General features: G+C 36.9%; 1 long non-coding RNA gene across 1 annotated transcript in view; it reads left to right on the forward strand.

The window, feature by feature from the left end:
• The window catches only part of LOC143714123 (uncharacterized), a 118,801-nt gene that overhangs the window by 82,103 nt on the left and 9,390 nt on the right, over window positions 1–27,308 (forward strand). Inside the window, exons 2-3 of the long non-coding RNA XR_013195408.1 lie at window positions 375–607; window positions 19,905–20,075. This is a non-coding gene — a long non-coding RNA (uncharacterized LOC143714123). The remainder of the gene's footprint in view (window positions 1–374; window positions 608–19,904; window positions 20,076–27,308) is intronic.

The following is a 27,308-nucleotide window of genomic DNA, read 5'->3' on the forward strand; positions in this document are numbered from 1 at the left end:
GGAGAATTGATTATTTGAAACTAATTAGCCTCCATTAGAGCAGTTCTGGCTTAAATATGAAAACAAACTATCCAAGTGGACTTTGTGCCCACTATCCAAGTGGGCACGTTCATAAACAAAAACGCTATTTTATATCGCTCAAACCTGTCTGTTCCTCTCCACCAATCACATGCCTTTAATCAGTATATGCCACCCACTACATCTGTCTGCATGAAGGGAGGGTGTGTTTGGGAGTCATTAGGTCTGATAAGTTCATTAAAGAGATTGAGAGAGTTGCACTAATGGCCACTTGAGTGGTACCATGCCGTGGAAGATCGTCATTCGTTATTTCTCTCCTTTTCATTCTCTTCCTCTCTCCTTCTTCTCTTCTGTAGTCTCAGTGGGATTAATTGAGGGAGGAAAGCAAGAGGGAGCGAGAAGTGGAAAGACGTGAAAAACAGGAGAAACATGGAAAAACAATCTCTTGCGTCCCCGAGGGATGGAGTTCGGTAAAGAACTTGTCTGAGGGTGTGTTGAAGAGGGCTGCATCCACTTGAGTGAAGAGTCAATGCCACGGTTCATCAACATCAGCCCAAATCACAACTGTGCTTGTGAAACACAGAAACAGGTATGTTTGCAGAAAGCATAGTGAAACTACACAGTTTAAAGGGATAGTTCACCCAAAATTAGTTAGGGATAGTTTAAATTCTGACATCATTTACTCAACCCCATATTATCCAAACCTGTATGACTTCCATGCTTTGATTTTCCAAAAGCAGATGTGACAAGGTGGCTTTCAACCACCAAGACAAAACAGCACCATAAAAGTGGTCCATTTGACTTGTGCACTATATACCAAGTCTACTTGTCTGAGGAACCAACCAAAATGTAATTTGTTATTCACTCCTCATGGTACCCTCCACTTGGGGTTGGGCGATAAACGATATCATACTAGATTTGCGATACAATTTACGGTTGTAACGATGAAAAGGTCTGAACATTTTTACTTCATATAGACTAATCTAATAGCCTATCACACAGAAGAACTAAACACAACAACAGCCAGTCATAGTGTATCACTAATAAGTGATATTTGCATGTCTCTGTGTGATTACACACATGTGACGCTCTCTGTGTTTTCAGCCTCTGCTGTTCAATATACATGAACATATGAACTTCATCTTCACAGCTGCTGTGAGTCACTTCACAAGTGACTTTTTTTTCACAACTGCGAAACTGATGTAACAGTTGTTATTGTTACGTAAAACGTTATTTGAAATTAAGCTGAAATAAAATAAAATGTAAATATTAAATGAAAAACAAATTTAAAAAAAGAACTTTAGGTTGAAGTACTAGAGCTACTTCGAAATATTCTGTATTTTTGAATCTATGTTAATAAAAATTCTAAAAAATATATTTTGTTTATTTTTTTAGCTCATTACCATTAAATAATATTTACAGATACAACTTTTGATTTTAGTAAATGTTGAAATTAACATCATGTAAAAATAATAAATGCTTTATTTTTGTTAGTTTATATTAAATAATGTAGTTAACTAATGTTAACAAATAGAATCTTATTGTAAAGTGTTACCAAAACACATAAGAAAATTACTAAAACTTAAGCTAAAATTAAAAGGAAAACTGAACATATAAGGAATAGCTTATTCAAAATATTAATAAATATTATAATAGTATGTAAAAAATACTAAAATAACAGTCATGACAGATTTTTTTTTAAATTTGTGGATCTGCGGTTTCTTTTAGTAAACTAATATTTGCTGTTTATTCATTGAGTGCTGAATGATATAAGCATAGCATTCATAGCATTATATACTGTGTTACACTACACCATCTGAGAGAATAACTGATGCTATTAAAATTATTGTTGTCCTTTACTCACAATGTTTGTGGGAAATGGGCTGTTTGGAGATAGAGCTACTAAGAAAATAAAAACAGCACAATAAAGAGATATTGAAGATCTCTTAAGCTTTGGGCTAGAGGCTCAGAAAGCCTCTGAAAGTGTGAGTGTGAGTGTGTGTGTGTCTGTGTGTGTGTGTGTGTGTGTGTGTGTGTGTGTGTGTGTGTGTGTGTGTGTGTGTGTGTGTGTGTGTGTGTGTGTGCGCGCGTTCTTATCTGCATGTCTGTGTGTTCTCACAGACACCTGTAGTTCAATAATGTATTTAAAGGCCCATTACCCTTTTCCATTATTTACATAACCCTTCCTCTCCCTTTCTTCCCCCCACGGCGGAGAGATATAGAGGGACGGAGGGAATAAGCATGATTTCAACTGCAAGCAACAGGCAAGATCGAATATTTTTTTCTGAGGAAATTCTCCCTCTGGCTTTCTGACACACCAGCAAACAACAAATAAGCAAAAGAGAGTCCAGATAGAAGAAAAATAAATGTGGCGGTACCTTTTTTTAATTAAAAAAAGAGAGATATTAGATATGACACAAATCTATTCTGGGACTTGCGTTTTTAAAAACCTTGTTCAAACTGCTGGATAACATCCTGTAACTCTTCATTTTTTCTTTCTGTTAGTAAATGATTGAGGACAGTTTGGATCACCACCTATTGTTGCAAGCAATCCCCGGATGCCACAGCAGATGTTGCCGCTGATGGTAATTATAGGAATATTACTTTGTAATGGTCATTTGTTTCCATAGAAATCCTGCAGATGCTATCCGAGCTAAACTCTAAAAAGCTCTGGAATCCCATATGACCCCTGGCTTGCACTGAAGTCCTCCCAGCTTAATGTAATACTCTGTTCAGAGATATCCGCACTGATATTAGCCCTTGTGCCCTGTGTTGGATTAATAGGGTTCTTCTAATGCTCACGTATCCTCAAATAAGACCAATGCGTCCTCCAGCATCCACAAAAAGAGTAGTTTCTTTAATGGAGAGTTTTTCAGTAAGCCACACTTGGGTTCAGAGTGACAAGGTTTTTCAGTGCGCACATATTCGGGTAAACTAAAGCGCTGTTGTTCCTTCAAGGACACTTGAGTTGATGTCTGTTCCTCTTTCCTGCTTTCTTCACATTATGAAGAGTTATTTGGTCTCCTGATTTTTGTTGTTTTATCACTTAAGGACAAGCGTTTTACTTTTTTCCCTCTTATCTTCTTTAATTTCTTGTCTTTTGTTTCTTACTTTCTAAGGGCACTTCGGGTATGGGCATGATGTGCAAATGCTTATTAGAGAAGTTTCTGAATACAGGTCATCTTGATTCATTTAAGCACTCTCATCTGTTATCAAGGTTAATATCAAGGCCAGTAAAGGCAGTCAGTGTAAGCAAGTAGCAAAATTTGCATGTGAATGAACTTTTTAAACATATTTCTAATATGAAAGTGTTCGGCCTGAATGGGTTGAACTAGCTGTTAAGGCCTGCTCAGAAGAAAAAGTAAATACAAATCTGCGATTTTCAGAATTATAAAAGTATCACTCTGTCATAGATTGGCTGAGGATGATAACAGGGGTGAAGCACAGCCAATCTATGTAAATGCAGCGTAACTTTATTAAATAAAACAAAAGGGCGATAATCCAATTACATTAAAGGGATAGTTCACCCAAAAATGTAAATTCTGTCAGTAATTACTCACCCTCATGTTGTTCCAACCCCGTAACACTTTCGTTCATCTTCGGAACACAATCTAAGATCTTTTTGATGAAATCTGAGAGCTGGCTCACTCCTTCATAGGCTTCAATGTAATTTCATTCTGACGGCCCAGAAAAGTTCATTTTCTTCTGTGTGGGCCTCTGACGTGAGTTCATGATAGCGCCACGACGCATGCGTAGTGTTTAAAATGGTTCTAAAGTGTGCATTTCCTGGATGTCCGAATCGTGAGAAACCAACGAGATAACATAAAAGTGCCTTACTAATGCCGCAAAATGAATGGTTTACCTTTCACACTTTCCCATCAAATGATCGTGAGCGTCAACTTCTCAGGTCTCACGCATGCGTTGTGGCGCTCTCATGAACTCACGTCAGAGGCCCACACGGAAGAAAATTAACAGTTGAATAAAGTCAAAAAGTATTCTCGTCGCTTGATAAACTTAAGGTTGACCACTGTAGTCACTTGGCCTATGTTAACAATGTTTTTTACTAACTTTTCTGGGCCGGCAGAATGACATTACATAGAAGCCTATGAAGGAGTGAGCCAGCTCTCAGGTTTCATCAAAAAGATCTTAAATTGAAGATGAACGAAAGTCTTACGGGGTTGGAACAACATGAGGGTGAGTAATTACTGACAGAATTTTCATTTTTGGGTGAACTATCCCTTTAAGAGTAACGTAACGTAACAAACTAAAAGTCTTTGAAACTAAAACGAAAACACCACAGATTGTGCCCGACTAAGCCGAAGAGGTGGAAGAACAAATACATTTGACAAACTAGGTGATTTGTATATGTAAATATTTATATGTTTATAAGTGTACAGTATCAATGTAGGCTATTACCACATATTATCAATAATTGCAGCATCTAATATGTAGACCTTTTTGCGCATATACTGTACAACTTTAGATTCGTAAACATTTTAGTTTTCTATAGTTGATAAAAGGGTTAAAAGAGTAAAATGGTTCATGTTTTAGATGCGATCCATTCAGGTATATTGTTTAAGTCTCAACTCTAACTTATGAAAACGTAAACATGCTATACACTTTATGTGGGGAAATGAATGCTTATAAGATGATTTTGGACAAAAACAGATTTAACTCACTTTAAAGAAAAATAGCTTCACCAGACACAATGATTTCATTCCTTTAATCAAACTACAATCCATCTGATAATACAAATTTCACAACTTTCAAAATTATATAATTTAATGTAATGATATACTAATAGTGGGTACAAATATATCATGGTATAATGACAATAATTTAAGGTAATTTTAGTAAAACAAGTTACAGCAGTGATAAAATAGTAGGCTACTATGTAAGTTTAGCATAAACAGTCAGTAAACACACTTGTTTGTTACCAGAGCTTTACTAATATATTTATTGCTCCTGGAAAACAAGAATATCTTGCAGTTTATAAATAAAAAACAATTTGTGTAACTTTTATCCTTGGTGTGAAAGGATTATTTTTGATGCAATATTTTTCACAGAAAGTTAATCTGTCATTGGGAATGAGCTTTTACACAGCTTGAAATATTTGCCTGAAAGATTCAACACCTGATCATCACCAGGGTGTTAAATGTAAATATTTGATACATTTGTATTATATTATATTATATTATATTATATTATATTATATTATATTATATTATAGACCAGGCTGAATAGATTTTAGCCAACTTTCAGTCATCTTAAGAGATGTTTCAAAGACTAAACTGCTGACTTAGTCGAATATGTGGCCTTCTGTTAATTCGTTCCCCGTGATTGTGTGAAGGGTTTGATAACAGAATAAAGCGTGGATTTGTCTATTGAGCGAGTTCTTTCATCTTAATGGGTGTTTTCATTTGACTTTGAAGCACTTGTGTTGCTTTAGTTTTCCAATTTTATTCTTGGACGGAGGCATTATTTTTTGCACAGAGTTGGCCCAGACGTTCACACGCTGCCGAGCTGTGAAATCTCAGTTTATTGTCTTTGAATCAAATACAGTGTCTTTGTACCTTTGCATAGCACTTTTTAGTGTGTGTAAGAGTGAGTGAGTTAGTGAGTGAGTGAGCGAATGTGAGAGAGAGTAATAGTTTTCTTTTTCCTATTGTGCCGTAGTTCCATCTTGTTACATTTCCATCTTCTCACTTTGCCAGTGAGAGGGAACAAACGCCTCAGACCTCCCTAATGAATCTGAGCAATTTCTTGCCTATTTCTGCATGTTTGCCTGGAGTCGACTTCAAGGCTTCAATGCAAGCATTCTGTCTAGATATTGTGTTTGAAGCCACACACGTCACATAACACACAGCACTGGCACAGCAGGGCAAGACATGTTGACCCACTTAGCGAATCTTCCTTATAGTTAACACACCCTCTGCGCATATACACATGCATAAAACATCTTTTTGTCCCTTGTGAATATGTGTGTGTGTGTGTGTGTGTGTGTGTGTGTGTGTGTGTGTGTGTGTGTGTGTGTGTGTGTGTGTGTGTGTGTGTGTGTGTGTGTGTGTGTGTGTGTGTGTGTGTGTCTGTGTGTGTGTGTCTGTGTGTGTGTGTCTGTCTGCACACAAACACGCTTAGGGATCTTCTTTTTTCTTTATCCTTATCAAACTCTGATCAACAGAGCATCGTATGAAATTATAATTACAGTGACATTCTGCTCCCCACTGTTCCCTTCACTAGCGTAGACATGCGCATACATACTGCTCCAAGCCCACATAATGTTTCCCACTGTGCCACAAAAAACAGACAACACTAGTCGCTCAGGGGAGCTTCATCAATCCCACATAGAGAAAAGGGAAGACGCAAACACTGCAGCCCACACGCAGAGAGAGCAGCCGTCCCCTAAACATGCCTTAATTAACATGCCTTTGTGTGAGTTTGCGCTTTGAGTCTGTGTGACTGTGATATCCTGGTGCCCTTTCTCAAAATCATCACAGCAGTCTTCATAATGTTTTCTCCCTCTTATTTTCTCTTTTTCTTACATTGTCATTCTGACCCACCTGCACAAAGCTGCATAATGTTAAGTGTCTCTGTTGAGAAGACCAGCAGATGGTCTGTTTCAGATGCTCAAGCTGCTTAGGCTTCTTGACTAGACTAGCTAGCTAGAGTTCCTTTTTCTACCAGCTTAATTTTGCTATAGTGAAGAATATAAAAAATAAGCTAGGCCTAAATAAAAATGTAATATTAGACATTATATTGGAATATAATGGATATACATATTAAAATTTCATTTATCCCTGTAATGGCAAAGCCATTACTCCAGTCTTCAATGTCACATGATCCTTCAAAAATTTCAGGAATCTGTGATGAATTGAAAGTTTAAAATAGCAGCATTTATTTGAAATGGATTTTTTTTTTAACCGTGTAAAAATCTTTACAATCACTTTTGGTCAATTTAATGCCTCCTTCCTGAATTACAGTATTGATTTCTTCCAAAAAAATAAAATAAAATGCTGTCATTATTGACTTACATGTTTTTGGAAACCTTAGATGTCAGGAAAACACATTTTTAGGGCAAGATTTTCTGTGCTTAGAAACAAATTTGTTTGTGTTAATCTGAAGGTTTGGAATAAACTTTTATGTGATTTTTTTTTAATTGTCATTTTTGACGGCTGAAAATCTACTAGTTACGTAAAATTAACAAAGAAAATAAGTATCTTTAACTTGGCCAGTTAAAGTTTGTTGAGTAATTTCTACTTAGTTGAAGTTTACTTTGCAATAATCTGTTTCAAATACATTTTAATTAAACAATATAACACCGATTTAAGCCATGCTCTTAAAGTGTATGCTTTACTTAGATCATCTAAGTAAATTATACAGTAGATATCGAGAAAACATACCTACTTAAAAAAGAGAAAAGTATCCAGCCGAACACAGAGTACACAATAACGGTAACATTCGTTGGATCATTTTTTGAGTATGAATGTGCCATTTGGAGTAGAGAATTAACTGCAGATGTCACAAAACAGTAAATCACTTAACCTAAGAACAAAAGCAATGATAAAACAGTGTAAATACAGCTTAAAAACAGTGAAAAATGCAACCCTATTATGGAGTAGGTTTTACTCAATGTTATAGCATTGATATTTACGTTTTAATTTATACAAGCTTAAAATTTAGTACTAATATAGACCGTATTTAATCTAAAAACGTTGTTTTTCTGTAGTATTTACTTCACCACAGAATCATTTTCATTGTATAGAAAAGATCAACATGAATATTCTGCTAAACATCGACTTTTTTTCCCGTTCTGCTGAAATTGAGACAGGTTTGGCACAATACGAGGTTAAGTGAATGATGAAAGAATGCCAATCTCCTAAAAGTTGTTATTTGGCAGGCTGAAGTCAGTGTCTTTGCTTCCTTCCCATTTCCTCTCTAACCATCCTTCTCTCGTGCCTCTCTCTGTCTCTATGGATGATGCCATGATAACGCCCAGGTATATTAGAGAAAGCAAAAACATGTCACTGAAAACCAAACACTGGCAAGGGAGATAGCAAGACACTGGCAAAATAACAGCAATAGAGATGCAAAGAGAGGAGGGAACGGAAAGTATAGAGATTGGAAGGGGGTCGAAGGAAGTGAAACATTAAATTGTGTCTGTGTTTAAAGAGACCCCTGTGCATTCTGGGGAATATGCATCCTGCTCTTTGCTGTGGCAAGCAATCTCCAGTCGGTTTGGTGTGCGAGTATGTTCGTCTGTAATGGATGCCACAGGAGGATGACAAGATAGAGGGATGCTGTCTTGGGGAAGAACCAGACGAGAGCTTGCTGGGGAGAAAGTGATTTCGAGGAAGCAGCTCTCAGATATCAAATGTATGTGCAATTGTGCCTCTGTCTGAGGAAGACATTGTGGACAAGACATAGACAGAGAGAGCAGCATTACAACCTGACCCGGCTAACGAAATATGTTTTTCTCTTTTTGTCCCTCTGTATTCACTTTTTTTCTTCCCTATTTGTCTAGTTTTCTTCACTTTTGTGGATTTCTCTCGTCTTTCTTAGTACTGCTCCACTGTTCTTAAAAGAGAAAAAATCAACACTATAAAGCGCCTATGTCTAATCTACTACGATTTTCTACTTAAAAGGTGAAGTTAAAACAAGTTTATTCTATTCCAATATAAGTTAAATAAGCCATTTGTAGGTTGATTGATCTGTGGTGCTCGATCAAAACAAATAGTTTGAACATCTTGGCTACCCTGACAAAGGCATTTTTCTCCCATTATTTTGAGGTATCTGGTCTATTTTGTTTCCCTACTTTAGAAGCATTCCCACAGCAAAGGATGCTCATAGGAATGAGAATTGAAAATTAAGATTTAAAGCACCCGTGTGAAAACAAATTGGGACAGAGATGTAAGGATTAGGGTTTAGTCCGGTGGAATAATAGTTGGAAAACAAGTGACCAGATCACAAGGCCAATGTTTGATGTCTTTTTCACAATACGAGAGCAGAATAAAAAAATCAAAAAAAATCAAAAAACTCTCTCTAGCCACAGAAATTCTTGTGATATTCCCATAGTAACAAGAATTTTGGTATTGTAACGTCCTCGGGTGGATGAAGAAGATAAAGGTAGGCGAAGATACAAAATAGCAAAGGCTTATTCCATTAAGCAAATACCCAAACAAACAGAACAGTGTGCTAGTGCACAAAAAATAACCAGCAATGAAAAGGAGTGAGAGGGGAACTTAAATACACAGATAATGACAAGGACAACAGGTGATGCTGATGATGATGAGGGTGATGAGGCGCAGGTGCAGGTGATGATGACAGGGGATTCTGGGAAGTGTAGTGAAGACACAGACGATGAAGGAGGTGAATGTGACATAACTCCCCCCTCCCGCTAGGCACGACCCGCGCCGTACAAGACAGAACAGGGGAGGGGGGGGTGGGCATCCTGGAGTCCGTGACAGGAAGGCGGACCGGGTGCAGCTGGACGGACTCCAGGATGGTCCAGGCGGCCATGGCGGAGCAGAATGGTCAGGGGGCCATGGCAGAGTAGGAGACCACCCCTCGGGCGGTCCTGGCGGAGACAGCCCCTCGGCGGGCATGGCGGAGCAGGCTGAGGAGGTGGCCATGGCGGAGCAGACTGAGGAGGTGGCCATGGCGGAGCAGACTAAGGAGGTGGCCATGGCGGAGCAGACCCTTCGGGTGACCCCACGGCGAGGGCCTACTGCCAACCCCTGGACGGCGTCAGCGGCGAGGGCTCTGGGCTGGACGGCGTCAGCGGCGAGGGCTCAGTAAAAAAGTCAATTAAGTCCTTCTAGTCCGGACTCTGAACGATGACCAGAGGTGAAAGCTCTGGGCTGGGCGGGACCAGCGGTGAAGGCTCTGTGCTGGGCGGGACCAGCGGTGAAGGCTCTGTGCTGGGCGGGACCAGCGGTGAAGGCTCTGTGCTGGGCGGGACCAGCGGTGGAAAGAGTACTGAAAAAACACTCAAGTAAAAGTACCATTACATTCCAAAAATTGTAGTGTGAGTAGAGTAAAAAGTACTTGTCCAAAAAACTACTTGAGTAGGAGTAAAAAAGTAGCTTATTTAAAAGTACTCATGAGTAGTGAGTAGTGAGTACTGAGCTGTGGATTCTACCCCTTATAATAAACACTGTGCACTACAATTTATAAATTAAAAAAAAATTGCATATACTGTAATTCACATTATATGTTGTTCTTTGTCAGAAAGATTGAAGAATATCTATCATCCATCTTTTTAAAATGCATCAAATCAGTACACTCATCACCATTTAAATCATATTATTTGGGGGGAAAAAGCATTTAAAATTAGGCGAAAGTCCACTGGGCCTGATTGTTGAACATAAAATATAAATATTCATAACTGTGCAATGAATTCAAAAACCTTTAGAAACTCATATGATAGTTCAGCATTACATACCATGAGATGGGTTAAATAGAGAGATTAAAAAATACCCAATTTCTCTCCAAAACGGTACCGATGTTAGTGTTTTCATAAATGAGAATCACTAATATTATCAGATTACCCAGCACAATCTTACGGCAATTCTTACGAATTTTACGAGGTGGCTAATTCGTACGAATTCATACGACCTCACTCGTACGAATTAGTAAGATTTTTGCTAAATCGTACATATTTTACGAGTTGGCCAATTCGTATGAATTTGTATGAATGACCTACCCCTGACCCCGCCCCTAAACCTACCCATCAGGTGGGTTCAGACAAATCGTACAAATTCGTACGACCTCACTCGTTAATCACTTGTACAAATTTGTACGAATTGGTCGTGAGATAGCGTTGGATTACCTCACATAATGCACTGAAAAAGGCTAAAGGTAGTGAGCTAACACTAATTACACACTTCAATTCCATAAATATGTTACAATTTAAACGTAAATGCTCATTGGTCTAGAAGGGTGGCATCATCCCTTACATTTTACATGGCTACATTTACACAAATTGTAATGCTGATAATATAATTTGTAAGGAAAATTGTGCATTAAATAGGGAAGTTATATCCAGAAAACTTGTACAAAAGAAGGAAACATACAAACACACACACACACACAGCATGTCTTTGTAGTCTCGGCGAAGCTGTTTTATCAGCAGCATCCACACACAAAAAAACAAAAGTTGAATATGAAAATGGTTTTGCGCAAGTTCACTTGCCAAATTAAGACTGATTATATGATGGATCAATCAAAAACGTTGTTTATTAATGAGCTGTAGTACGCACTGACAGAAATGCAGTTCAAGTTAACGCCATGGTTCATAGAGTGCACTGATTCTGAATCTGGCGGCATGGCGAGCGCGAGACGCGGCAGTGCACAGATCGTGACGCGCGTCTCTATAATGTGATTGTGAAGTAAATGGGAGCGGGAATTCACCGCATTATAAACTCGTCACGCAATACCCCCAAACTCAGACCAAATGTTAGGCCATGTAGACAGGCCAGCCTATATAAATATCATATTAAGCAGAAATGTACCTTAAGATATTAGAGGAAGACGCTGATATCTGGATTGAATTAATGGGTGAAGAATGCACTTCCACAGCAGTCACGAGTAACAGCAGGAATAGGCGGTTAAAGTTTTCTATGCTTAATTTGATTTGATGACAGTCACGATATCGATTACTCGATCCAATCACTTTGATGGATAAAAATAAAATAAAATCTAAACACGCATGTAACGAGTAACGACCACAAACAGAAGGAAAATAGCGGAGAAAAGTACCGATACATCACTTAAAATGTACTCAAGTAAAAGTAAAATTACACAATTTTTAAACTACTCAAAAAAAGTACAATTTCTGAAAAAAACTACTTAATTACAGTAACGTGAGTATCTGACCAACTTACCCCAGCAGAGAGTTCCAGGAATTCGGCGGTGTAATCCTCTATAGCAGTGTTCGAATTACGGGGGAGCTAAGGGGAGCTCGGCTCCCCTGAAAAGGACCTGGGCTCCCCTGAAAGCCTACTTTGAGACATTTAGGGGGGAGCTCTAAAACACTGTCCATTTTTTGTGTCGCATATAGATTTTGATTTTCTGTACATTAAGGTTCCTGAAATAAAGGGTGATATTAAACATGTGTCAGTGTTTATTCGCTCATTACATTACTATTTCCGAACATCTGTCTCCACTAATAAATGCATTGCTGTGTCTCCTGCTGTGACCATCCATGCGTGGCAGCGCTGCACTGAAATTACTACTTTTACGTCACAACTTGAACTTCTCACTGAGTTGGTATTTGAATGTTAGCTTAGCTTCAAGTTCAAAACATAGTTTATTCTATTATTTCATAGTTTATTTAGTTATTTCTATTATTCTATCTACTATCATTTAGTATATTTTTTGGAACACTCTGTGGATACTATTAAGAATGTCAAAAAGAAAGCAGCCAAACCTCAGTCAATTTGGATTTACAAAACAAACGAAGAGGAGTGATGACAGCGCACCAGCTACAACTAGCTTGCCGGTGTTACCGCCGCCGCCGCTAAAAGTTGCTGCTAGTGACAGCACCAGCACCGAGGATAGCGAGACTTGGGCGCCAGAAACCAGGCCTCTGTGGTCACTTCTGATTTAAGGTAAGAATCATGGAATTACTTACTTGATCTGTGCGTTTGTGAGGATTGGCCCTAATCCTATTTAATATTGATGTATTTTTTTATGATTGTTATGCGAGTTATTCTGTTTTTATCATGATTTGCATGATGTAGGCATAAGCGCGGTTGATTCAGAACCGTGGACAGAGCTGTTTGCCCTAACACTGACAACACGTACTGACGCTTGCGTTTTGAAGTAAACGGTTTACTAAGTAAACAATAGGTTTACTGTAAACCTATTGTTTTAAATGCCCGAACATGCACCAAAAGCGTTAAAGTCAGTCAGGGTCAGGGAGGATCGGAAAATAGGGCTCCCCCGAAAGCCACTTTGTAATTCGAACCCTGCTCTATAGACAGTCCATCTTGGAAAGTGGCGAGTAGAGAGTGAAGCTGGGTTAACCGGAGTGAGAAGAATTCCCATGCTGACTCTTTGTTGGGCTGGTTATTCTGTAACGTCCTCAGGTGGATGAAGATGAAGGTAGGCGAAGATACAAAATAGCAAAGGCTTTATTCCAATAAGTAAATACCCAAACAAACAGAACAGTGTCCTAGTGCACAAACAATAACCAACCATGAACAGTCGTGAGAGGGGAACCTAAATACACAGATAATGACAAGGACAACAGGTGACGGTGATGATGATGATGATGATGAGGGTGATGAGTCGCAGGTGCAGGTGATGATGACAGGGGATTCTGGGAAGTGTAGTGAAGACACAGACGATGAAGGATGTGAATGTGACAGGTATATTCTAATAATGTAAGCATCATGTACACTTGATTTCCATACAAGTGTACACCCCTCTATCAATCGCTCTATTGATTAATGCAATATGTCCAAGCAAAAGCAATTCTGGGTGATATTATATAAAGTCAGTTTGAAAAGTCAAACGATTGAAGAGCATAGTATAGCATGGCGTCGCTTATAGTAGAGTATAGTGTGGCATAACATAGTATATGTATATAATTTAGTATTGTGTAGCTTAGTATAGTGTATCACTTCATTATACTGTACAATTGGACTTTACTTATTCTACTTCTTTGTACTAAGATTTTACTGCTGTTGTTCTTTGACAGCTGTAGTCATTTTTTGTAAGGGATAGCATAATATAGTAAAGCATATAGTAAAGTATTGTATATATTTTAGAATAGTGTAGCTTAGCCCACTATAGCACATTATAGCATAATGTAACTTAGCATAGGCTAGTATAGTTAAACAGTACACTATTTAGCATAGTTATAATGTGGCTTAATATAGAGAAGCAGAATAGGAGAATATTTGATTTAGTAATCAGAACTGGGTTGTATTACAATTATGTAGGCATTGTGCGAATCAGATCAGCCAATTTTCTTTATTTTTTTTAAATCTTAAAATAATGTTTTTAAAGTATACTGCCCTACAAAGCAAAAAGGCAGTAACTGCATTTTTGGTCAAAAATGAGTTATTATCATTTTCATGACATTCAAGGCATCCTTTGTTATGTGACAAAACATCTTATCTCAAATGTGTGTTGTTTTGGAGAAAAATGGTAGTCGTTTCTACAGTAACTGCAAAAAGCCCTAGTGAAACAAAGCAAGAATACAGTAACATCCATTACTGTATTGTTGTTATGTTTTACCTAACAAAAAATAACCGTGTTGCTGCGCAGTGTAGTTACTGTTGCCATGGTGAACACACAGCTGATTTCGCGGCATCCTCACGGGACGGTTTTAACATTTTTACCCTTCTTCACACAAATTTTGTTTGAGATGGCACAAAGCCGGGGAAAGAAGATGGTCGAACTGGCGTTGAAAAGAAAATACCCGGAGAATGGTAAGTAAGAGTGACAGATTAAACATTTAGAGGCTAGGCTATCACAATATAAACTCCTGTCAGCCGCCAGGGCGGGACTTCCTCTCAGAGGTCCATTCAGATAGCATTATGCTAATTGACAGGCGATGTTTTAAATAGCTTTGCTAACCTGCCCCTGATCCTCCCTGCTTCGAGCTGTAACTTTATTCTCTGTAACTTCACATCATCGCCGATGCCATGTCATCATTTTGTTGTTCATGTCACAAAGTTATAATCCAACCAGCGGTGAAAAAATATTCAATAAATAGAAAAGCACTCGGAGAGCACTAACCTCTGTCAAGGTAGCCTAATAGGTCACTGAGGCAATTCCAAATGTCCCGTGTTCCGGATCACCACCAAAATGTAGTAATCTGTTCCTTGTCCTAATACCCATGTTGTCCGAAAATGTCATCCAAATTCGTACAGTACTTTTCGAGTTATCTTACTAACGAACAGACAAACATACACAGCACCAAAAGATAACCTTTGGGCGGAGGTAAAACTTCTTAAGGCATCAGGCTATCCCATAACATCCAAGCAGTCAGTGTGATCTTCTTCGCTCTTATTAGCCTACATGAACGGCGTCTTCTTTCATAGGCTAATCATTCACAGCGTTGTTGTCCAGCAGGAGAATATATGTGTCCATAAACACAGCTATCGGTGTAACAGTTATTCTTTAACGTGACAGGTGTCTGTTCAACTTAAAACACACTCTCTTCGCGGCCGCTGTTTGAAGACTATGTCCGCTGTTTAGATAAGTTAGCAAGTTGTGAGCAAAACTGACATCTTTCTCTTTACTGTTGTAAGCATCCATGCTTTCAACAAAAACAAACTTCTGCAGACAGAGCGAGCCGGCAGGTATTTACACCCCCCTTAGCGCTAAGGCTCAAACACATTGGTTCCTGTTCCTAAGCATTTATTTATTGCACGGTTTCTTCTTCAGAATATAAAATTATATATTTAATTTGGATTCCCCTTAATTATATTAACCTATGAAAATGTTGTCCCTCTGCATGAAAGCAAGCTTCTATGTTTTCTCCTATTATAGGCCTAATGTAACTTATGAAGCCAGGCTGCTTTTTGTGTGTTGGCTTTTCTTTCTTCATTTTCATTAAGGGTGCAAAATTATTAATTTATTGTGTTAGCCTAATTCATCCATTATTTTGTCATGGACCTGATTTAAGTTATTTACTGTACAATGAAATATTATGATATACAGACATCAATACATATATTGATCAGAGTGAAGATGCTGTCCTGTAGGTCCATATAATAATAATAATAATAATAATAATAATAACAATTTGTTGCAGTACACAGACAGACAGACAGACAGACACAGACAGATGTGGATTTACATTCATGCCACTAATTTTCTCTCTTTTTCATTTAATCTGTAGTTACTGCCTTTTTCCTTGGTATTGTGCCACGTTTTTTGTTAAGTAATACAAAGCAAGAATACAGTAACTGCAAAATAGGGGTAAAATATCAAATTAAATATGAGGATTGATATGTACAAAGAATAAGCTAATATAAAGTAACAAAACAGCCACATGTCCAATAATCTACCTACAACTACTTAGGCTGGATAACAGGATAACTTTAAAGTCATTTTTCTCAGTTCTGCACTCTGCGTAGTTACTGCCTTTTTGCTTTGTAGGGCAGTATAGTACAGTAAAGCTTAGTGTAGCTTATAACATAGTATAGCACAATGCAACTTAGTATAACTTATACTATAGTATAGTTGAATAATATAGTATAGTGCAGGGTTGCCAACCTTGGTTGCCTGACTGAAGTATGATTTTGATGACATGGGCCCCTAATTTAGGTTTTAAGGATCCAATAATTATGTCATCTTAATCGTCCCATTTACCAAATAGGCTACTTTGTCCTATATTGTACTAGATGCAATTTTTTTAAACTGTCCCTATTAACTTTACCTGTACCATATATGGGGAACTGATAAGTCAGATATCTTACTGACTAATTCATTATAAGCAAAATAACATTTAATTTTGTATGCTATACATTGTGGTGAAAATGTGTAGTGTAGGATATACATATTAATATATACAAAAAAGTTGAGTTTACAATATAAGATCTTTTCTTATAGATAATAAGGAAAAAACAGTTGCGCAATCACAGTGTTAATAGGTCAAAGGTAAAATGTGCATTTATAATGCACCTAAATTATTGGATTCATTTCTCTGTTCACTCAATCGGTTTGATACAAATCTCATGCTGACTTTTTTCTCGCAATTGGAAGTATATATCTCATAAGTCTGAGATAAAAGTCAGAATTAAAAGTTTATATCTTGCAATTATAAACTTATAACTCACAATTCTGACTTTTTTCCTTAGACTTGTGAGATATAAACTTACAATTGCAAGTTATAAAGTCTGACGTTTGAATAGTGAGAATTGTAAGAATTTTTTTATTCTGTGGTGGAAACAGGGCTCCACACTGTTGGCAACCCTGACCTAGTATAGCATAATTATAGTCTTAATAAGTATATTGTATGTAATGTAATATAATAGCTTAGCATAAAATGTTATAATGCAGCGTAACAGTATAATATTGCATATAATAATATAGTGTGGCTTAGTATTGTACAGTATAGTGTTGCCAAGCAGAATGCAATATAGTATTATGAATAGTGTAACTAATATTATACTAAAATAGTAGAATGTAGCTTAGAATAGTATGTTATTGTATATACAATATAGTAGAGTGTAGCTTAGCGTAGAGCAAAATGTATCATAGCATAGAATACAGTCCACTTTCAGTGTTTCCAAATTGTCCATTGTTTGATTTCTTATTGAGCAGCTACTGAGTTCTGCAAAGTCTTCTGGAAGATTAATAATAGACTTCTGTCACACAGTTGTGTGTTAAATGCAGAAAACCTGATAGAGGGATAGTGCCTCCAGCATCTCACAACTAACGCAGGAGATTAATGGATCCTCACATCAGCCTCGTCTCCGGCGTCAGATTATCCCCTCAACAGCATCAAGAGTGCTTTAACTGCCAAAGTATGCGTGTGGATCTTATCTGCGATTCTGTAGAACCACAGTGAGGGAATTGTTTACAACAGAGAGCTTGTGTGTAAACACAATAACGTTTTTCTGCATGTGATTCCAGGTCATGTAAATTTCTCTCGCGGTATGAATATGTATGGAGCTCAGACTCTGATTAGGGAGCTCTGAGATCTCATGTAACATTTATCGAGCACAGGAAGGACAAATACAGCATGTTCCTCATGAAATATGGACTTGATATCTTAATATGCATATGTCTGCGTGGACGTGCATCTGTGTGCATATCTCATTGAGTCATGCCAGACACTGACCAATATGGTGATAGTTTGCTGATTTGATCCATAGTTGTGGGTTATCATATATGGATACTTGGATCATAAGGGCAGAGTCATCATGCATTAGTATCATGTCTCTTGAGGAAACCTCAAATGCAAACAGTCTCATGATTATGGGATTATTATAACGTCTTAATTTCCATGCAAATAGCAACTACACTCTATTACAAACTGCAAACTTTATTTATCATTCATGCTTCTTCAAACAGGAAGGAGATTGTGTCTTTAAGCTTTCTTTTCACTGTCAGCGACATCGGGTGCGAATAAGTCTTAATTAACAATCAGTTTGTTTTTGCATTTTCACCCATACAGATATGCGATTTTCTTTTTTGCGTCCCCAGTAAAGAAGCTCAACAGCGAGAGCTTTTACTACCCTTTGAATAATGAACAAAATAGCATCTCATATTGGAGAAATTACCGGAAAGTATTACAGGTTGCCCGAGGCTATAGTGTTAAACAATTTATGTTATTATTTCTGGCTTCTTCCATAATATTTTTCGAATTGGAATTCATGGCATACTGTTTAGACGCACAAGATGTTTCAATGCTTAAATAAAATTTGAAAATTTAACTGACTGTTGACAATGACATTCTTCAATGCCATGGCCCCCCGAACGTGATGATCCCCTTGCAAGAGACCTCCTTCTTAAATATTTGTAAAATGATATCTGGAAATAAATATTTAAATTGAATAAAATAATTTAAATAAAATGGAATTACAAAATAATGAAATAAATTTAATATTTAATTAGTACAATTATTATTATTATTATTAGTAGTAATAAATACACATACTTAATTTAAATTAAATTAAATTAAAGTAAATATTTTAATTGAAATATTTTTCTAACCACCATTAAGAGTATTGTTAAATGAGTAAACCTGAAAAAAAAAAAATACTATTGCAATCATTGGACTTAAATAATTATGATTTAATGTCAAGACCAAATGTAAAATGTTTTTATTTTTATGTTCTCATTATCTTTGCACTTGCCTGCGGCAATTGATGTAATCAACACAAATCTTCCTCACTCACCACCTGAGATAGATGTACAGTAACACTCTTACAAACATTCTTGTACATCTTGTCTTTTTGTACAATCTGCATGTACTGTATAATAGTAGTGAAAATACATTTCGTGCAATGTTTGTATTATCATTGACACTCTCGTGACTGCTCCAACCCTTTGAATAATTCAGCCACAGTATTTCTCAAGGTGAAAGATTATTTCTTGCTGAAGGTTTCCTTTTTTCCTGTTTCATTTTCCAAATAGGCTTTGTGGTTTCTTGTTCATTGATAAATGGTATATCTTGAGTGTGTGTACCCCTTGCATTAACACAGAAATTGCGGACTAAAGTTCACCCCAGATTGTCCCACAGGTCGCTTTTGAAGGTTATTGCAAAGTTTCCGTTCAAAGTTACAGTAAAGTTAAAACCTCTCACAAACCACACGCAATTCTAGTTGTAATTTACTGTTTAATTGCAATTTCAGCCTTGGCTGACCGGCTGTGGCCCTACATATGGATTTGAGGCTGCGGAGCTAAAGTCTATCATCAGTTAGCCACACTGTCCGCTTTGCGCTGTGTGTGTGTGTGTGTGTGTGTGTGTAGAGGTAGAGGAGTGCTCTCAGATACTGGATAATATGCTCTTCTGCTGCCTGAAAGCACTGCTGCTTTTAGGCTCAAAATTAGAGTGCTCAACTGCCGAACATGCATCCGTGGTCTCAGACCACCACAGAAACAGACTGGTTACGTTTATGTCCTCTCAAGGGCTTCTCTGGTGCTGGCCAACAAACACTAGATGCCACAAAGGGGAGTGAAACTCATTTGAAACATCTTATTTTGTGTTTAGATGTGTCTCACTCTGGTCCTCTAGGAGCCCTGAGGGAAACTAGTTTGGGCGCACTGAATGTATTCTCTTCGAATGCGAAACCTCTTTTAGATACGCAGAATTTGGCTCCGGCCACGAATTTTGAATTCCCATGGACAGTGGTAATTATGTTAAGTGGTATTTGTATCTGTGCTTTTTTTTTCTTTGCCTCTTACTGTCTCTCTCTCAGATGCGCACACTTTTGCTGTGGAAAGGCTGTGCTGCAGGTGTTTGGGGGCCGACGGAGAGATTGCAGAATGAATCAGAGGTTTATTAAACAGCAGCCAAAACCAGAGGAGAGGAGATGAGATGAGAAGCGAACAGATAATGGGAAGACGAGATGAAAGAATCTGGAATGCAGGTTTGGAAAGCTTTTAGCGGGGGGAGGGGGAATCTGAGAGAAATCAGTAAAAATAGAGATTAATAAAATGAATACATTAATTCCCGCAGCTGAAGACTTCTATATTTACATTACAAAAGAGTTTTCTATCTATTCTCATGTTTTCTGACATATCATCCATCACTTGGCACAAATGAAAAATTCAACTTCACCTCAGCCAAAGTCTTAAACGGTTTGCGAATGAAATATTACTGCTGCGTCAGGGTATAACTACAGCCAAACAAAAACTTTTGGTAAACTAAAACTCCAAATTGAGGGCAATGTTGGCAAAATCACAAAGCGTGTAGTATAGGGCATCTACTTGAGTCTCGCAAGGTAAGACAAGTTTATGTTTTTACATTTTGTGAAGAAAATGTCATCACCTTTATTTATATAGCACTTCATACAATACAGATTGTTTCAAAGCAGCTTTGCACTGATAACAGGAAAATGATGCATTTCGACTGTTGTTCAGATGAAGTCAGTTCAGTGTTGATTCAGTTCCTTTGCAAAGATCATCAATTATTAAATTAGCTCATTTAACCTATAAAGCAGTTCTGCCTAAAAAAAGTGTGTCATCGTCCAGCTCAGTTCAGGTCTCATTCAACAGCGTCAGTGCAGTATTGGGCAAGTTACTTTAAAAAAGTAATTAGTTATATTTACTAGTTACTTTCTCAAAAAGTAACTGAGTTAGCAACTGAGTTACATCATTACAAAAGTAACGTATTACCAGGGAAAGTAACTATTGCGTTACTTTAAAAAAAAAGTTTAAATATGTGAAATAACTTGGATACCCCCAATATTATATATGTTAAATTAATGAAATGGACACTAAATATAATAAATTATTATTATAAATCATTGTACACTAATCTACACTATTTTAATGTTGCTGTGGGACAATGTGAGAGACACCTTTTAACTTAAATATTAAAATATTATCATTACTATAGTGGAAAAACAAAACACAATAGATGGTTTAGAACTTTTAATATTTATTGCACAGACCACAACTGGCCAACAAATAAGTCTAAAAATAAATTATAATTCTCCTCTGGCCAATAAATGAACACGGTGTCATTATGATTCAAGCTGCATCGCAAGTTAGAATTCAGATCGGGATTGGTAGCATTCGAATATTCATCAAATGTGAGCTTGGATGTTCTTCTTTGGTTACCATCAAATTATCAATGATATTCTGGTCTTGAAGGCTTGGTCCCTCCATTCGAGGTACGCAACAAATTTCAATATTTGTCCAATCCTAAGTATAAACAGTTATAATAGTAATGTTCATATAAGCAAGCACCATTAATCATCCTGCATAATATATTCTGAACCTTGAGATGCCCTTTTGGAGGGAAAACTTGCAACAAAAAAGCTCATGAAGAAGATGGATTCTTTTTAATGTCTCAGTTCTCCTTAAACTTCTTAACAAGCATAGAATTGACATATTCATGATTTAGCTTTTTTAATGATAGCCGAAAGCACCTCTCAGCTCTAGTGCCACTGCCTGGGGGCTAGAGATCACTGTCAAGCCACTTGTCTAAAATAAGCCATGCCATTTGTGCTGATAAGTGAGTGCATTGTGGATTTAGTCATTTAGCACATACTGTTATCCAAGGTGATTTGGTGGGGCAGTTAAAGGGCATTTCCTCTGCTTTGTTCATAGAAATAACTGTGATTTAGCAGAATTTTAGTAGATATAACAAACCATTATCTTACTGTCTTGAGCAATTTTTAGGACCTGGCTGAAAATGTATGTTGTACGATACATGCAGACATTTTGGAACATATATCTATGAATGAATGAATGAATGAATGAATGAATGAATGAATGAATCCATCCATCCATCCATCCATCCATCCATCCATCCATCCATCCATCCATCCATCCATCCATCCATCCATCCATCCATCCATCCATCCATCGAATCATGTAGTCACCCAATTTATTAAAAAATAACGGTTGTTTCAGAAATGTGTATAATTGATTGAGAATTTTAATTGATCAAATCAATTACATGTTTGTTGATGAATTAACTGCACTATGATAAATAGTACATAATTACTAGTAAAAAAATAAATAAAGGAAACGCTTCCTTTTACAGTACGTTTACTTACGTGTACTTACAGTGTACTTACCTAAGTAAGTACTGGGTAATAATACTTAATTTTACAGTGCGTTAACTTACGTGCACTTACCTTATATGACCCAGTACTTTCTTAGGTAAGTACACTGTAAGTACATGGGTTAAGGGTAGGTTTAGGGGTAGGTTCAGGGTGGGTACCTAGTTATTACCCAGTTATTGTAATTACTATAATAAGTACATAGAATGTACATGGGGAACAGGACTATAAAAGGAGGCGTTACCAAAATAAACGCAAATAATCACAAGGTCAGGGGTTAGTTTTAATGTTTTTCTTTTTAATAACATTTTTTTTAATGTAATTGCCCTAGAATAGTATGTTAAATTGACAGTTTTAAAAATATAGAAGCGTACATTTCTAAAACAATTAGGCCTAACACAATGCATATTCTTGTTCTTGATGTGACCATTGCAAAATCTTAACACTTGAAGTGTTAAGTGACACATAAATTACATATTATGCCAGTGTTAATGTGTAAAAAAATGTAGTTTATAGTGGAAATATACTATAAATTTACCCGCTGTTCAGTGCATTGACCTCAGAACACGCAGTTTACTGCCTTATGGGCATGCACACGAATATCAACCGTCTGTCTCTCTCTCTATTTCCCTTGCTAGTCACTCTCTCTCCTCCTCATTCTCTCTGAGTCAGAGTTTTTTTGGCATTTGATTAAACAGAATTACAAGCTCCCACCCTGGAGACTGTGAGCTTCAGCACATGTGTGTGTGTGTGTGTGTGTGTGTGTGTGTGTGTGTGTTTTTGCCCGCATGTGTGTTTGTGTGTGTGTGCGTGTGTGTGTGTGTGTGTGTGTGCGCGTGTACTCCACCCACACGGGTGATAACAGGTGGGAGGAGATTTCTGACTTTGATTTAGGCTCTCTGTCTCTCTTTCTTTCTCTATCTTCTTTGCATCTCTGGATGCTGAGTTGAGAAGTTATGGGTAAAGCCAAGATTTTGAAAGTATAACAGACTTTGAACATCTCTTAAAAAAAACTATTAAAAAAACACTCTCAGCCAATGATTTTAAAGCGTGATCTTTAGGACCATATATTAACAGCATTGCCTTTTTTCCTCACTTTTTGAGAAAGGTGATATGTTGAAATATAGGTGTTAGTCTTTGAGATTGTATTACAAGATTGTAATATGCTGGGTGAATTCCACATTTTGACAACTATACACACACACACACACACACACACACACACACACACACACACACACACACACACACACACACACACACACACACACACACACACACACACACACACACACACACACACACACACATTAAAAATACAATTTTAATATATATTTGATTATCTTAGACTGTAGTTGACTGGTACACTAGAGTTAGGTGTTTGGGTTCAGGTTAGTATAATAAGTTGATATGTAGTTCCAAATTTGTCTGTAGAATGTCTAACGTGGACCATCAAAATAAATTGTGTATATATAAATTTGACCAATATGTGCAAATGTGCGCAAAAATATATTCATTCATGACACCTAATTTAGAATGTAATACATGTTACATGTGCAAATGGTAAAGTATACGATTATGTTGTATAGCATTATACAACTTTGGTGCAATATATAATATATAGGCCTTTAGCTATAGCCTGACCAATCAGATGAGGTATTCTTCACATTATGATTGGCTGTCCAGTAGCAATGTGTGCAATTACCTCTATATAATACCAACACAATTATAGATGTAATAGACATATTTATTAGGCATATTATGGATAGCGTATAGGATATATATTTATATGAGTGTACAATGTATAATGAATATACACATACTGTATGTCCAGCACACACATAATTACCCTGAAACTAGTTGGAGAACTCTCTCTCTTTCTCCCTTCGATTGCCCCATTTTCTCCTGTGATATATTGACGTGATCATATTTGCTTTGCTCTAATTAATTAATCTTCTCTTAAATCGGTTACTGTGACATGATATTTCATGTTTATAAGCAGGCGCAGGAGTTTATTGGGAACAGGTGAAAGCAGTTGTAATGAACTCATAAATAACTGTAAAATTATCGAGTGTTTCTAGTTAATCGTTTTTACCGTGCATACACTTCGATGCGACCCCAAATAAAAGCTGGACATGCTTAATGATGGCGCTCTTAAAAATATGTGAACAGACAAATGATCTTTATAAATAACTGCACAGGGGGTAATTCAAGCTAGTATAAATGTCTAATTTGTCCAGGAGTCACTGTGTTGTGTATGTGTGTGTTATCATAATTAACAAGACAAGTACATCACTTTGAAGTTTAAAACTTGAACATCAGTTGGTGTAGGACTTGGCTAAATGACTCTCCACCTGTGTCATTCATCATGTCTGAGGAATGACTGGGCTTTAGGTAATAGTTTAACAGTGAGAATGTTCTTTGGATGGTATTTAATCACAAGTCTGTTTTTTGACTCATATGTAGGCGTTTCTTCAACTATGGGCACTTTTGCCCCTGAGGACTTCTGGAAAATGAAATCTTTTAAAACACTTTTGCATGCACTAGTTTATTTAATTTGTCCTCTATCAATGTCCAACATACGGAGTATGTTTCACCGGATAATTTTGACTACCCCCCCGAAAGTAATATAAATATAATATATAATCTCATCTCAAATAATATATTGTGTGCTCTCTGTGATGGAAAATACATAATTTTTCATTGTTACCAGGTTAGTTTTTTTTTAAATGAAATTATTACTCTTATTCAGCAAGGATGCATTAAATTGATCAAACAACTTATAATATAATAATATAATATAATATTTACAAAATATTTAAAATGTAAAATTTTAAAAAATGCATCACCGTTTTCCTCATTGTCATGTTGGTTTGGTTTCAAGTTCATGGTGTCTTTTATTTTAAAGTTTAGTCACAGTCGTGTTTCCTTTTTCATGTCATGTGATTCTCTGTTACATGTGATTCTGTCATGTGTTGTTGCCATGTGGTTCATTAGGTGTGTTCGACTTGAAGCGACGCTGTTTAGACCGATCGGTGGTATAATGACATCAAAGTACCACGAGAGTGATTCGTAAGCAAACAGAGCCGTCTGCTCCTTAATCACTCTCATGGTACTTTAATGTCATACACCATTCCGTCTGCGCAGCATCGCTTCAAGTCGAACACAATTATTGTCTTGTTACAGTACCTTTTTATTAGTTCTGTGTTTTTATTGGTTCATGTTTATTAGTTCTACTTCGTCATTGGTTGTTGTTGTCATGTGCTTCTCCATGTTCATGCATTTAAACCATTTAAACCCATGCATTTGAGCCCTTTAAAGGAAACATTGAGCCATGTTTCCCTGTCATGTATTGTTTGTGTAACGATCTTCAACCAAATGGAACTGGATAATATTCTGATTGTTCCAAACCAATCTGACTTCTGACCGATAATGCTGCCTGAATCATAATCATACTGTTCGTTCATCGGCAAGAGGATAACTGGCCCCCTGACTGAGCCTGGTTTCTTCCAAGGTTTTTTTTCTTTATTCTGTCACTGATGGAGTTTTGGTTCCTTGCCACTGTTACCTTTTTCGCATTTGTCGCCTTTTTCCATCTTTGTTGCCATTGGCTTAGCTTGTCAGTTGGGGACATTAAATTTAACATTTTATTTAATATTCAACAATAATATTGATCTGCCTGCATTGACACTATTATACAAGAACTGAACTGAGCTGGACGATGACATCACGGTTTAATCCAGAGCGGCTGTATGTAAATATAAATTAACTAAATGAATAACTTTTTTGCATTATTTTCCTGTTATCTCTGTAAAGCTGCTTTGAAACAATCTGTATAGTAAAAAGCGGTATATAAATAAATGACACTTTCTAAAAATATTCTGTGATTAATACCTTTATCTCAAGCATGATTTTCACTGTTGTCTCCTTGGCTAACAAGTACACTTGTTGTTTGCCAACATTGTTGTGAAAATGATGCCCCAAATGTGGGACAATCCTAATTGTTAAAAAGTATGATATAAATAATTATACACAGTAAATATTAAAGTGGTTTGTTTTTGGTTCTCTTTATTTAGACACGGATATAGGGGAATAGTTCCCTTTCGTGACAAAGCTGATGGCAGTTATGAGTGCTGTCTTCTCCCCATACGGCAATTAATGATCCAGTTTCATGGTTGCTCCATTCACGCGTTTCATCCATGATTGCTCACTCACCTGTGGGGCTTCCAAACCTGTGTATGCTGACATTAGTTTATTTATCAAAAAACTGACGCATTTATACTTTCTCGAAATGAATCTTGTGTGCATTTCAAACCACATCTGATGTCCTGAATTCATTCTGGAGGACAATTACAATTTGACTTTTCATGATCAGATAATTATCAGTAAAAGCATTAGCCAACACTAAGTGCTGGGAAAGACCAACTTGAGCAGGCTGTTCATACCCCCCCTATATATAGGTATACAGAGGTATACTGTGCTTATCACAAGAGGTTTCATAGTGCAATGAAAGAGCTTCTGCCAGTGAATTCTAAGACAATATATTCTGACACCTTTTGACACATAGTAAATACACATGCGAACAGATTCGATCCAATACATCAATTAAACTGCCTACCCTTTCTCAAGATAAGGAGACATGTAGTAAAATTTTATGTCAGACAAGTTGAAAGGCGATTAAAACAGAAATCTCAATGCAGGGAATCCGAAGATTAAATGAAAGGTTAGTTTCTTGTTTTAATTAAAGACTGCCTTAAAAGGAGGAGATATTTCACACTGAAATATCACATTTTGTTACTGAATGAAATCCCAGATCCCAGTTTAATATACTGTAAATGTTGGACTTTGTCTAAATTGTTTCTCTTAAAGAAATGAAAATGGACACAATTTAGACTTGCACTTTGACATGCATGGGTTCATAATATTTATGAGTTATTTTACTCAGGAGAAAACTCAGTAAGTAACAGTAGACTGAAGCAAATGTTATGATTTGCAATTATGAGAAACAACAGAGATACACAAATTTAATTTGTGATGATCTGACAGCTACAGGAGCCCAGCATTTTTTGTGTGTGTCATGATTACAGC

This window comes from Siphateles boraxobius, unplaced genomic scaffold, assembly GCF_051911475.1.
Source record: "Siphateles boraxobius isolate OS27281-9 unplaced genomic scaffold, OSU_SipBor_1 53, whole genome shotgun sequence".
In the NCBI taxonomy this organism is placed as follows: domain Eukaryota; kingdom Metazoa; phylum Chordata; class Actinopteri; order Cypriniformes; family Leuciscidae; genus Siphateles; species Siphateles boraxobius.